The sequence below is a fragment of the Echinops telfairi genome, unplaced genomic scaffold, assembly GCF_000313985.2.
Source record: "Echinops telfairi isolate 266 unplaced genomic scaffold, ASM31398v2 ScPeMD7_7466;HRSCAF=8504, whole genome shotgun sequence".
NCBI classification, from domain to species: domain Eukaryota; kingdom Metazoa; phylum Chordata; class Mammalia; order Afrosoricida; family Tenrecidae; genus Echinops; species Echinops telfairi.
This window is the reverse complement of record NW_022111366.1, coordinates 733,992-747,624: the sequence shown is the minus strand read 5'-3', so window position 1 is coordinate 747,624 and position 13,633 is coordinate 733,992. Positions and strand designations below refer to the sequence as shown.

Genomic DNA, 13,633 nt, shown 5'->3' with positions numbered 1-13,633 from the left:
TTGATTTACAAATAAGGAATCCTACTTCACGGAATTTCATTGATCACGGTAGGGTCTAGAACCGATTAACCGCGATAAACGAGGGTTCACTGTAGTCCAGCTTCTCTGGTGATTGCTCAGCACACAGACTGAACCAGTCTGGTGCGAGGACACAGCCTCTTGCTCACCTTTCCTGACTTTAAACCATGCAGTCTTGCCTGCTTCTGTTCTCACAACTGCCTCTCGGTCGGTGCACAAGTTCCGAATGAACACAACGAGGGGTTCCAGAATTCCCATTATCCTCTAAGTGATCCATGGTTTATTGTGGTCCACACAGTAGAACGCTTTTTCATAGATGTTTACACAAGTAAACATCTTTCTGCTATTCTCTGCTTTGAGACAAGATCCAGCAGGCAGCAGCAATGATATCCCTTGTTCCATGTCCTCCTCTGAATCCAACCTGAACTTCCGGCAGTTCCTTGTCCTAATCTCAGTTGACATCATCCGTATTGAGGAAAATTGAAGGTTAGTGTCACCTAATATGGTATTTAGAAGACAGAAAAACGTATGTGTTATTCCTGCCAAACGTAGGTAACATGAATCTCATCCGAGGAAACATGAGAGGAGCCTAAATTGAAGGACACTCTACAAAATAACTGATCTGTCTTCTTCAAAAGGGTCAAGGTCATAAAAGTCAAGGAAAAAAACGAAGGAGCCATTCCAGACTGAAGTTAAAGAGACTAGACATGGGCAGCATATGTTTTTGAAATGGATCCTTTTGCTATGAAAATATATTGTGGCAACAGTTGGAGAATCTTCCAATGAGCTTTGAAGGCAGTAGTAATATATCAGGGTTAATTTTCTGACTTGGGATGGCAGGGAATCAGGTTGGTAAACTGCTCTCAAATGGCTAAGGAAAAGAGTTACTACTAATAGACTTATTGCTGTTCTATAATTTTGTTGTTTCTTTAAAATATTTCATTATTAAAAGCAAACTATTCAAAATAGAGCTCATGGTTTGACTACCCCTGGACAGACTGTCTTCCAACTCTGTCTTGCAGGCCATTGCTGGTCAATGGGAATGGAGAACAATAGTTTGTTGCTGGTCTCAGGATAGGGAAAGGAGATGATCAACAAGCCAGTGACTGCCTGTGTGGCTCAAGGTTTTCTGTCCACATTTCTGCTTTAGCTTCACTGACAAATCATTCTCACTGTTCTTAAAGTATTTGCCAAACACAAAGCCCCATCAGTAACAAGAGTCATCAAATCAAAGGTTTGAATCTAGCTTAAAAGCTAAGTGAGATGCCATCTAAATCCACATGGGAGAAGAACACCAACCATTATCAGTCACCGAAGGAATGTAAATCATATAATCCGAAGTCGAAGGAGGGATTAGTATCTGTGGTAGTTACATAATTTCATGTCAACTTGATAAATAAGTGTAGGGGTAGAGTCTAGCCTGTCAATCAGGTCACAGCCTGAAGATGCCTCCTTCTGAGTCTGGCCTTCTGGGAACTTCCTCTATCTCTGCTTCACCTTCCTGTTGAGGAGACACATTGAGCCACCCTGAGACCTGCAAGAGCCCTGGAGATGCTTCCACTGCCACTGGATCCACAAGACTTCCACCCACTGGCCTGTGATCTTCCTGCATTTTGCATCATTGCGTGTGCTGAGTGAGTCTGAAGGGGGTTTATTGGACTAAATAGGGTAATATCAGACTTATGGACTTGATCGGGACTTGAATGGAATGTTTTCTTAATATATAATACTCTTTGATATAAAACTCTTTCTTATACAAGTGTCTCTGGATTTGTTTCTCTAGTCAACCCAGATTAACACAGTAACAGAACCTAAATTGTGAGAATCTGGTTTGCAGAAGGCGATGGATGACAGTGGGAACCCAAGATTCATTGTGGAACTCCATGGAAAATAAGCCTCCAGTGATCTCCCTCTATCCACAATTGAGGGATGGGAGGAAAGTGGAGTGCATTAGAGAGATGGGTATGGAAGATCAAAGGGATAAATCTGACTTGAACAATTAAAGCCTTATCAGTTGAGCCCCCGCCCTGCCCCTCTGATGTAAGCTGGACCTGATCTGATTTTCACCATTTTCTGTATTTTTGTTTGGGTTTTGTTTGTTCATCTTAGAGGTGTTATGTCATTGGGGGTCACCCTCTTGAGGTTGTATCATATGTTTCTCTGGTTTTCCGTATAGTAAACCTATAGGGACGGCAAGTCAAATAAGGGTTTCACGGGATGGGGCACAGTGATGGGGGGTTGTAAAAGGGAGACAATGTCAAGGAGTCCAGGGAAAAAAAGAATGTTTGGAAACTGATTGTGGTAGCAATTGCACAATAGTGCTTGACGTGATTGAACTATGGAATGAGATATGTATTAACTCCTACTTAATAATAATTTTTTAATCCTACATGTGGTTGTAGGAGGGTGCCAGCCCCCCACCACTAATCACGGGTTTGATAGGCACAATTGTACAGTTAAGACATAAATATTATATTAAAGTCATAGAGAGCATGAGAAATAGAAGTGAGAGAGAAATAATGGAGTCAGACACATTTCATGGCAGCAATACTCACCTCGGTGACCACTTGGTGGTCCACGTGGAGAGAGGGCGAAGGGAAGGAGGACAAGGGGGAAGGGAACAGGGGAGTGCGGATGGGACAGGAGAAGGGGAACCATGAGAGGTCAAGGGAGGAACCCAGGAGCTCTGTCTATTGGTAACCCAGGCCTATATAGCTTTGGGGGGGCGTACAAGCCCACTAATTACAGGTAAAGACATACGTCACAGGAAGGGGTTGCACTCCAGGTTATACAGCAATGAGAGGGGGACAATCTAGGGATATCCACGCCATAGGAAGAGGAGGGGTTGGAGGTATACATTGGACAAGATGGGCGGATCCTAGATTCAGGATGGCAGCTTAATTTCGGATGTCACAGAGCCGATTTGATCTGTTCTCTGGATCTCCATAGGAACCATTACCAGTAGGGTGTAAACCCCACCTACAGGAACCAAGCTAATGGTTGCAAGTCTCAGGGAGAAGTAGCCCATTGTCCCCAGCAGCAGGGAGCAGGCCCACCCCATGGTCCGGTGACTGACTGTCTTGGGAGAGGATGTCTGTTAGCACCTGACCTCCCCCCACACCTACATATTCCTTAGACTACAGGGTTGTCTGCCCTGAATCTCCTCAACCAAGCGGGCACTGGGCCTCTTCAGGAACAGATTCAGCTGCTACTATATTATGCAGAATGTTGCTGACTTTTGCAGGTGATTTCCTGCCTTCTCTCAGCAAGAGACTCAAATGGCTATAGGTAATTCTGCTGGGAAGCTACCAGCTGTTTTCCACCATCCTGTGGCCGCTGCCATGAATTAACTTGGAAGCATTGTAGACCCCTGAAAAGCAGCATAAGGCTCTGGTGCCTGACAGCCTTAGTAAGATTCAGCAGCCTCAGCAATGGACTGAATGTCTAGAAACGTCCAGTCTATTAACAGCTGCTCCTGAAGATATCTGTGCCGTCTTGGGTGAGATGAAGACTCTCTCGAGTCTTATGAATGATACGATGATAATGCCACTTACGCATATTTATTGTCAAGGTTATGTTTGAGAATAAACAGAGTATATTAGAGAGTGCCTTGAGTTACTTTATTAAGAGGGCATTGTACAGTCAGTCACATTGCTGTGTCTACACAGGGCGTAGTGGGAAAAAGCAATTTAAAATCCTGTTGCTGTGATGCACCACTGAGTCAGTTTCAACCCACAGCGACCCCATGTACAACAGAGTGTGACACTGTCCTGTCCGTCACCATCCTCGCAAGTTAGGGCTGAGCCCATTGTCGCCGCCACAGTGTCAGTCTGTCTTGTCAAGGACGGTCCTCTTTGTCTCTGCCCCTCTGCTTTCCCAAGCATGATGTCCTTCTCACGGACTGGTCTCTCCTGACAACATGTCCGACGTAGGTGAGACCAACTCTTGCCACCCTTGCCTCTAAGGAGTATTCTGGCTGTATCTTCCAAGACAAATCCACGTGTTCTCTTAGCTGTCCCTGGTACTTTCAAGATTCTTCACCAACACTACAATGCAAATGCATCAATTCTTCTTTGATTTTCCTTATTCGGTGTCCAAGTTTCAAACACACATGGGGCAATTGAAAACACCATAGCTTGAGTGAGGAGCACCTTAATCCTCAAACTAGCATCCTTGCTTTTCAACAACTGTCAAGAGGTCTCATGCAGCAGATGCACCCAGGGCAATGCGCCATTTGATCTCTTGACTGCTGCTTCCAGGAGCATTTAACCCTTAGCCCTGCTAAATAAACTAACCCACTGCCATTAAAGTCCATTCCGTTTCACGGGGTGCCATCTGGCGTACGGGGAAAACTGCTCCTTGGCATTTTCACGGCTGTAATCTTTTATGGAAGCAGATCACCAGCCTTTCTTCCACAGCACCACCCAGGGAGTTCAAACACAGTGAGTTCAACTTCTTAATAGTCAAATGAAAACAATCATTGTTACGGAGACCCCTGTTGGTGCGGTGATTAAGCGGTTTGAATCCACTGATGATTCCCCTCAGGATATGGCAGTCTGCGTCTGTAAAGGTTACAGCCTTGAACCCCCTGGGGGGGCGCGGCTTCTCTGTCCTCTAGGGGTGCTATCAGTTGGAAGCAACTCAATGGCAACAGATTTTGCTGCGCTTTATTTGTTATCCAATTGTACAATGATTACAATTGTATGCATTGGGCTGCTAACCACAAGGTCAGTGGTTCAAAACCATCAACTGCTGCTCAGGAGAAAGACAAGGCTTTCTACTCCTGTAAAGAGTTACAGCCTCAGAAACCCACAGAGGGAGTTCTGCCCTGTCCTCTGGGGTCTCTTGAATTGGAATCCACTCAGTGGCCCAGTGTGGTTTGGGAGTTTTGTTCTTATTATAGTTGGGCTAAAGCTATACAGTTGTACATTATGCATAACAGCTTGCTTCCAGTCATTTATCCAACACACATTTGTTGAGTTTATACACTGTGCTGGTCACCATATGTAAATAGGACCACACAACCCCCACCCTTGTGGAGCGCAGAGGCTAGCCTGGAGGTGGGCAATGAGCCAGTCCTTACAAGCGTGAAAACTGACCCCCCCAAAAACTGTCATTTAATTTACCATAAAAATCACTCATTATTAGGAAATTCAGTTTGTTCTTAAAGATTGGTGGTCTAAACCCACCACTAGCAGTGCTGCCAAAGAAAGGCCTGGCAATATGCTTCCATGAAGAGAAGAAACCCCCATGGAGCAGTTCAACGCTTTAATGTATGGGGTCACCATGAGACTGAATCAACTCCACAGTGGCAAGTTGGGTTTGATGAGAAAAATCACCGGACTGGCAGTCAGAAGAAGGCTTGAGACTTAGACACCCTGGTTACTGGCTATGTGAGCCTCGAGAAAACATTCAACTTCTGATCGCCTCCATTGCATCGGCATGCTGAACTCAGCAGAGCCGCATCCCCACCCCCAGTCTCGAGAGACGGTTGTGAAGCCCAGATGAGACCATCGGTGTGAAATCACTTAGACATTGCGTAGATGTGCGTGCTTATTATTGCAGAAGTCTTTCTACAGCATTCGGAAAGTGCTTCTTTTGGGTGTCCTGACCCCTCTGGGGAGATGGAGGCAATTACATTACAAGTCTGTGTGGCTGTGCCAGTGGGAGGTGCCTGTGCTCAGTCCCACCGGATGCTGGAGGACATGACACGCCTCTACCGGAAACCCCTGGCCCATGAGCTCCTGGCTCTGCGGGCTGGCCTCTTCCAGGTCCTGTCCAACATTTTCAACAAAACATTGGGTGAAAGAGACCACAAGAAGATGCCTGTCAAATGTACAGAAGTGAAGCCGAGATTAGAAAGCAACAAGAATGATGGAAGGGGTGGGGGGTGGCGGGGAGGGAGCTGAAGTACCCCTCAGAAAAACATGAAGTCCTGCACTGGGCACTGGCTTAGCTGCTACACAGCAGTGGCCAGTAGAACTTTGGGGGTATGACGGGCTCGTCTGTGAGTATTTCCCAATCATGCTTCGTTGTTCACGGAGAACTTGCATTTCATTGGATCCCTTAGGAAATTGGCTTTGGCGAGTCCAGTTTTAAGAAAAATATGCACTTTGATATATCCTTTTGGTTGCAAATCTAGTATTTCCCGACTTAGGTTTAAGCAGACAATCTGAGATGCTGGGCTGCATGAAGAAGAGCGTGGCACCAACATTAGAGGAAATCCCATGAGCAGCCTGCAATATGCAGCCGACAACCGGCGTGCGGAAAGCCAAGAGGACTGGAGGCACTTACTGAGGAAGAGCCAAGACTGCCGCTTCCATGTGGCTGATACCTCAACATAGTGAAGCAAAAGTCCTCACAACTGAGCCAATAAGCAATCACAAGGAAAGGAAAAGATTGGGGTCATCAAAGATTTCCTTTTTCTTGAGTCCATAATCAATGACCATAGAAACAGCAGTCAGGAAATCAAATGACTTAATATAGCGGGCAACTCTGCTGCGAAAGATGTCTCCAAAGTGTTAAAACACAAAGATGTTACTATGAGAACCAAGGTGCATGTGCCCAAGTCGTGGTCTTGCCAATCACCTCCTATGTATATGAAAGCTGGACAATAATTAAGGGAAACGAAAGAAGAATTTGTGCTTTTGAATTATGTTATTAGCAAAAAAATATTGAATATTTATAGACCATGTACTGCCAGAAGAACAAATGTATTTCTTTCAAGAAAGCTTCTTGGAAGCTAGAGTGGTGAGACTGCATCTCATGCACTTTGGTCATGTTATCAAGAGGGACAGGTCCCTGGAGAAGGACAGTATGCTTGGGAAACCCAAGGGTCGGGCAAAAATAGGAAAACTCATAAGGTGGGTTGACATAGTGGCTGAAAAAAACGCTCCAGCACGGAACGACTGTGAGGAAGGGGCAGGGGCAGCTGTGTCTCCTTCTGTTGTGTACAGCGTCACTGGAGTCCGAACCAACTGACAACTCCACCAGACTGAATTAAGGCTCACTGCCACTGAGTCAATGCCAACTCTGAACGGCTTTTCAGGACACCCTCCAACAGCCCCAGTGAGCTTCTGAGACCGCAACTCTTTATAGGAGTAGAAAGCCCTGTCTTTCACCCACAGAGTGTCCGGTGGTTTTGAATTACTGGTCTTGCAGTTACCAGCACAACGTGTCACCTCTACATCACCAGGGCTCCACTAATTAATCCTGGGCTCGTATCGATTACTAAGTATGTTGCTGCTGTGTGCCGTCGAGGGCATAGAGCTTCCTAAATAAACTGCAATCTTTATGGGACTGGATTACCAGGCCATTTTCCCCAAGAAGCCACTTTTCAGTTAGCAACCAAGCCCTTAACCACTGCATCCCCAGGACTCCGTTTATCACGAAGTATAATTGCACTCTAATCTGCGTTATACCTAAGAGTGTCAAGCGTTTGTCCCTTGCCCCAGATTAGAGAAGCCTGAGTTGGCTAGGAAGAGACATAAGATTTCTTTCTCAACTCAAAGTCCTGCCTTTTCGTTATTCGCCATCTTATCTAAGAAACATCTCCCAGTATTTTTTTTCCATTCTTCCACTAATTTCAGCTCAATTGAATGTAATATGTTTTCCTTGCTATATTCCCATAACACTTCACCTTCACAAATTGAAGTCAATTATCCTGCGGCAGCCAATTCACACATTCCCAAACTCAACTTTAGATTAGAGCATCTTGAATGATAAGAGCCATGTCTATACCTTTTTAAACCTTCAGTTCTCTAGCCCAGAGATGTCCACATGTTAGGTGGTCGCTAAATCATGGCAGAAAGGAGTGATTAAAATGACACATAGACTTTGCAGTTAGACTTGAATTTGAATCACTATTTAGCTTATTACTAACTTCATTTCAGCTGCTCTTTCTCTTATATCTTTTTCTTAATCTCTAGAAGGGGCATAATAATGTACATCTTGGGGAGGATTTTCTGAATATTAAATGCTATCATAATTCACGGGTAAGTAGATTTTAGTTCCCTCCCTCTCCCGCCCCCTCAGATTTCTAGCTCATTGCTTTACCACAGGCATGAGGGAATTTCTTTAAATGAAATCAGAAGACACTCTTCCTCTAATATTCTCAAGTTCCTGCAGAGAGATCGCATATCAGTGGCTTCTCGCTCCCATCAGCCCACAGTCCGTACAAGCTCCTGTTGGCCCTGACTAATCCCCAGAGTCGTAGCAAGACAGCTGTTCTTCTGGTCTAAGTCAACCATGCCGGGCTGTTTGAGAAGTCTAGGGTTTCTTCCCCTACCAATGGACTGTGTGGCATCCCATTGCAGAGCGGCCTGAGCTCTCTGAACTCGCCATGGTTTGCAATTCACCAAATGCTTGACTACGGACTGTGTTACAGGAATTTTCTGAAGGCCAAAAAGGAATCAAAAGTAGAGCCAAGTTCTGCCCTCAAGGAAATCCGTCCGTGGAGAGCTGGGGAGGACACATATACAAACTGGTCTCAATAATCAAGCATCCAAGCTCCAAGGGGAAGCATTTGCCCAAAGACAAAGTTCATGAGGTAAAGGATGAAGGAGGAAACTGGAAACACAGGGAGGAAGTGGGATGAGTGGTGGTACATTGTGGGGATTGAAAGGCATAAAGTGAGACAACGTATGTATGGATTATTAAACATACAAATAATGATCTGCTCTGTAAACCCTCGCCGAATTCACAGTAAAATGAAAAAACAAATAGATAAAAATAAAATGCATACCAACACAAAAACAAACTGGTCTCTCACCCAGAAGAATGGGATAACTGTCAATAAAGAGCCGCACTTTGTGGACGCCTCAGAACTACAAAATAGGAGCGCCGCTCTCGAGATGGGATCAGACGCGGTTCTTCGCAGCGCTTGAGTTGTGAGTATACAGTAAATAGAGCGCTGTGGGAGTGGATGGAGTCCTTGGGAGGTACACGTGGTTAACGTGTTGGGCAGCTACACAAAAGGTGGAACGTTCGAGCATCTCCGGAGATACCTCGGAAGAACAAAATCAGCTGTCGATAATCCTATGGACCACAGATCGAGTCTGACACACATGGGTTACCATGATTCAGAATCAACTCAATGGCAGCAGATTCTAAACCGAGGGACGAGAGTGAAGAGGGCTTTTCAGGTGGAAGATAAACAGCAAAAATCATAGAAATGGAAAAGAATGGGAAGTATTTAAGTCACACTTAGGACACAATTTGGGTCTGCATACAGGGCATAAACACTGGAGTGGCAGCCAAGACCCTGACCTTGCAGGCAGCTTTTGAAGAATCTCTGGCTCCTGATTTCCTCACCTTTGTGTAATCCCTCCCAGGTGGTTAAGTTATAAATTACCTCCTCTCACACTGGTTATACCTTCCTTTTCCCATCCCTGCTCACTTTGATGAAGCCACTTGCCCTGTTGAGAGCCACCCTGTGAAGTGACTCATTTGGCACGGAATTGTGGGTGGCCTGTAGCCAATAAAGGGAGCCCTGGTGGTGTGGTGGTTACGTGTTTGGCTGCAAACTACAAGTGTAGAAACCATCAGCTGCTCCTAGGGAGAAACAAGAGGCTTTCTACTCCCGGAGTGTCACCGTCTCAGACGTCCACAGGGCAGTTCTACCCTGTCCTATCAGGTCACTATGAGCCAGTGAGTTTGGTGCTGTTTTGATTTGGCTCGGTTTAGTTTTGATTTTCTAGCCAGCAAAGAACTGAGACCCTCCGTTCAACAGCTCACAAAACACCAGCTCTTGCCACCCACCCCTGAGTAAGCTAGGAGGTTGAGTCTGTCCCTGTGAACCTTGAGATGGCCGGGGCCTGGCTGACTTCTGGACTGCCGTCTCATAAGCCATCGTGAGTGTAAATGAAAACCGAGAACAACAAATACTTGAGTGGGTGCAGAGAGATTGGAACGCTGATACTCTGATGGTGGGCTTGTAAATATGTGCAATCACTGTGGAAAGTCATAGGGCACTAACTAAACCACTCCTGTCGGAATGCTATGTGACCCAGCAGTATCTCTGCGGGGCGTTATACCCCAATGAAATGAGAAATGGAACACAAGCAGACATGTGCTCTCCCATGTTCCCTGCAGCACAGCTCATAATATAGAGAAGCTGAAACAGCCCGAATGCCAATCAGTAGAAAAATGGATAAAGAAACTGTGGGAGATACACACACAATGGAATACTATGCATCCCTGAAAAGCAGCAATGAAATCATGAAGCACCACATAACATGGAGGGACCTGGAAATTGCTGCTGAGGGAAGTTAGCCCATCGCAAAAAGAAAATAGTGTGAGTCCACTACTCTAAGGAGAAGCACCAAGGTGAAGGCGGGCTTCTCCGCCGAGGGCATGTACTATTCTAGTCTAGTCTGCCAAGCAATGAGAGAGCCTGCTTAGTCTCCATGAACCATATGTGCACCCTAAACACCACTTTGACTGAGAAGACCCCACCTCAGCTGGGGTCCACTTTTTAAGATGCAGGAAGAGGGAGGAGACCCTTCAATAGCTGCCCTATGAGGCGGGGGGGCCTTAATTTTTATATAGAACCCAAGGGGTGTAATAGGCATAGTACTATGTTCCTAATTGGACACTTTGGATCTAGTTTCTTTCCAGCCCTGGGTGGCCCAGGCCACATGCTATAGACTACTTTAGACTCTCTTCTTTGAAGGCCCACAACATCCTTTATAGGCCGCACCGGAAAGATTTGATGTGGAAACCCTACTGAGTGAGCTGGGCTGTACCTCAAACTCACCTGCAGCCTTTGACCTTAAGACTGGAACTCTCTGATGTGAGAAAAAGCAGGTGACTCATCCCAAGGTTCAAGGACCGGCAAGTCCTTGACCTTTGGTTCAGATCTCTTGCACTGACGGTGCCCAGTGAATGGTCTCCCGGGACTACCATATACTTGCTATGTTAACGTCCTCCTCACTTAATTAAGTAGCCCTGGTAGTGTAGTGGCTACTGTTCACTGCAAGGTCAGCAGTTGGAAATGACCAGCGGCTCCAAGGGAGCAGGATGAGGCTTTCTACTCCCATAAAGAGTTACGGTCTCAGAAACTCCCAGGGGCAGTGCTGCTCCATCCTAAGAGTTGCTATGAGTCAGCATTAACTCCGTGGCAATGAGTTTTCAGTCCTTGCTTTACTGTGGCATGTATCGCTCTGGTGGGCAAGGTTCTGCCAAGGTGAGTGGACATTATTGAAAGCTCTCCCCATCACCAACCCCCATTGTTTGTAGAAACAGTGTCTAGTCACTTCAGAGTTTAATCTGTATAAATCAACATTTCATGTTGTTTTTATTTGTAGCCGGCCTATATTTGTGTCATTGCCTTTTCTCAACAGTCTTTTAAATCTGTGCCATTGGATAAATTAATGGCACTAATGATAGAATTACCTTATGCCCCAGGGGGATGATTATAATGTTCTCAAACATAAAATGATAATAACAAATGTCTCTAAAGTGAGTAAAAGACCTATGAATCTATTGGGGCTTATATTTAATTCTCCTCAACATAACAATAATTAGTTCTTATAACATGGCCTATTTGATGCTCACGCTCATGAAAAGATCACTGAAGATATGAGTGCTTTTTCAAAGTATGATGAAGAAACTAGATGGTGTTGGCCAAGCAGCAATCTACGTGAGGCGTCAACTAAATCCATATGTGAACCAAAGGTGGTAAGTAATAAAGTCCAAATTCAAAGGAAAGTGCCGAAGACCGGCTCCGGAGTGTTCCTAATAGAAAGCTGAAGTCGGGTGAGTGGTCTTGAGAAAAAAGAGAATATACAAAAAGGAGGGTTCAGAAGGACCAAAGAAACATTCTGAAGTGTGAATGTATGCAATGGCAATTTATTAAAAGCTGTGTTTTCTTTTATACCCCATTTCTTGGCTCCTTCTGGGATAACAGCCAAGTCCATCAACAAAGACACCTGGACTTTGCAGCCACGTCCTTGCAAGTCAAGGTTAAGCAAAATAGTTTGTACTAAAACATCTTAGCAGATCCAAGAAGCCAAGTTATTTTGCTAAATACAAAAGTTCATTTATAGTTCATACAACTCCCATGAGAACTTTTAACTAAGGGTGAAGTCCCACTCTTTATACCCATTAGGCCGGTTAGGATAGGGTTTTCACCCCCTCCATTCCCTAAGACCATGGGGAAGAAATGGGAAATCACCCTACAGGAAAGAATGGTATCGGAGCTAGAATTGTGAACACCTGGTTGGCAGAAGGCAATGGATGACAGTGGAAGCCCAAAATCCATTTACAGGATCCACACATAGATCAAGCCTCCGGTGAATCCCCTCTGACCTTGGTCCAGGGATATGAAGAGCTGTATCATCAGACAGAAAGCATTGTAAAGTCAATTGTGGCAGGCGCAGTTAGGTGAAAACCTCACACCTTGCTCTTTGGTCTGGGCCGCAGAAGCGAGATGACGAAGGGAACGCCGTCCTTGGGAAAGCGTCGCAATAAGACGCACACCTTGTGCCGCCGCGGGGCTCCAAGACCTACCACCTCCAGAAGCCGCCCGTGGCACGTGTGGCTGCCCAGCCAAGCACAAGAGAAAGTATAACGAGTGCCGAGGCTAAAAGAGAAATACCACCGGTACTGGTCGAATGAGACACCTAAAAGTTGTAGACCGCAGATTCAGGCATGGGTTCCGTGAAGGAACAACTCCTACACCCGAGAGGGCAGCTGTTGCCGCCTCAAGTTCATCTTGAGGATTTCAACATGTAGTTGTGCAATAAATGTTCTCGTAGTAAACAAAAACTCACACCCTATTATTTGATCTCCCTTTCGACCCATTTCAAATTTGTTCTAGTTTTTTATTGTCTGCTTTCTTTTTGCTTGAAGCTTTTCTGTTTTACGTTGTTATTGTTATTGGTTTTGTATGTTTTTCTGTGCATGAAATCCAAGATTGCTCAGTCTAAAGACAATAACTGAATTGATAGCTGCTTGGGGGTACGGCATAGGAGGTTGGGGGAAGTGGGGAGTTAATAACAATGAGTGCAAGAAAGAAGAAACTTTTCTGAACTTTCTTGTGGTGATGATTGTACAACTTTCTTAATATGACTGAACTATCGAATTATATGATATGTGAATTTTATGCCAATGAAACTGTTTAAAATTAAAAGCAAATGTATTCTAGAAATGAGCTTAAAATGGGCTCTGAAGGGTTCTGTGGACTCTGTCTGAGAGGGGGGAGCGCTTTTCTCTCTTCCTGACGTCATGAACCTCGAAGGCCAGACCTGCTGACTCTTCCACCCCAAAAAATGATCACAAGCACACCTCTTTTCTCTGTTTTTCATTCTACTGCAGTCCCCTAACCCTAGGTCCTTGTGACACTTTGATTATTGTGGGGTTTTTAACTACTCCCTTTCTATCCTACCCACATTCAAAACTCTCACTACCACGAGTCAATTCTGACTTATAGTCACCCTACAGGACAGACTGCAAGTGTCCCTGTGGGTTTCCAAGACTGTAACTCTTTCACAAGAATAGAAAGCCTTGTCTTTCTCTCACAGAGCAACTGGTGGTTTTGAACTTCTAACTTGCAATTAGTAGCCTAATACATACATAACCCACTGGGCCACCAAGACTCCTAAACCTACCTCAC

The 13,633-nt window shown here is 45.2% G+C and overlaps 1 pseudogene; it reads left to right on the top strand.

Annotated features, from left to right (window-relative positions):
- The first annotated feature begins 12,448 nt into the window (after positions 1-12,448).
- On the top strand, positions 12,449-12,737 carry LOC115873162 (annotated as a pseudogene).
- Positions 12,738-13,633: the final 896 nt, after the last annotated feature.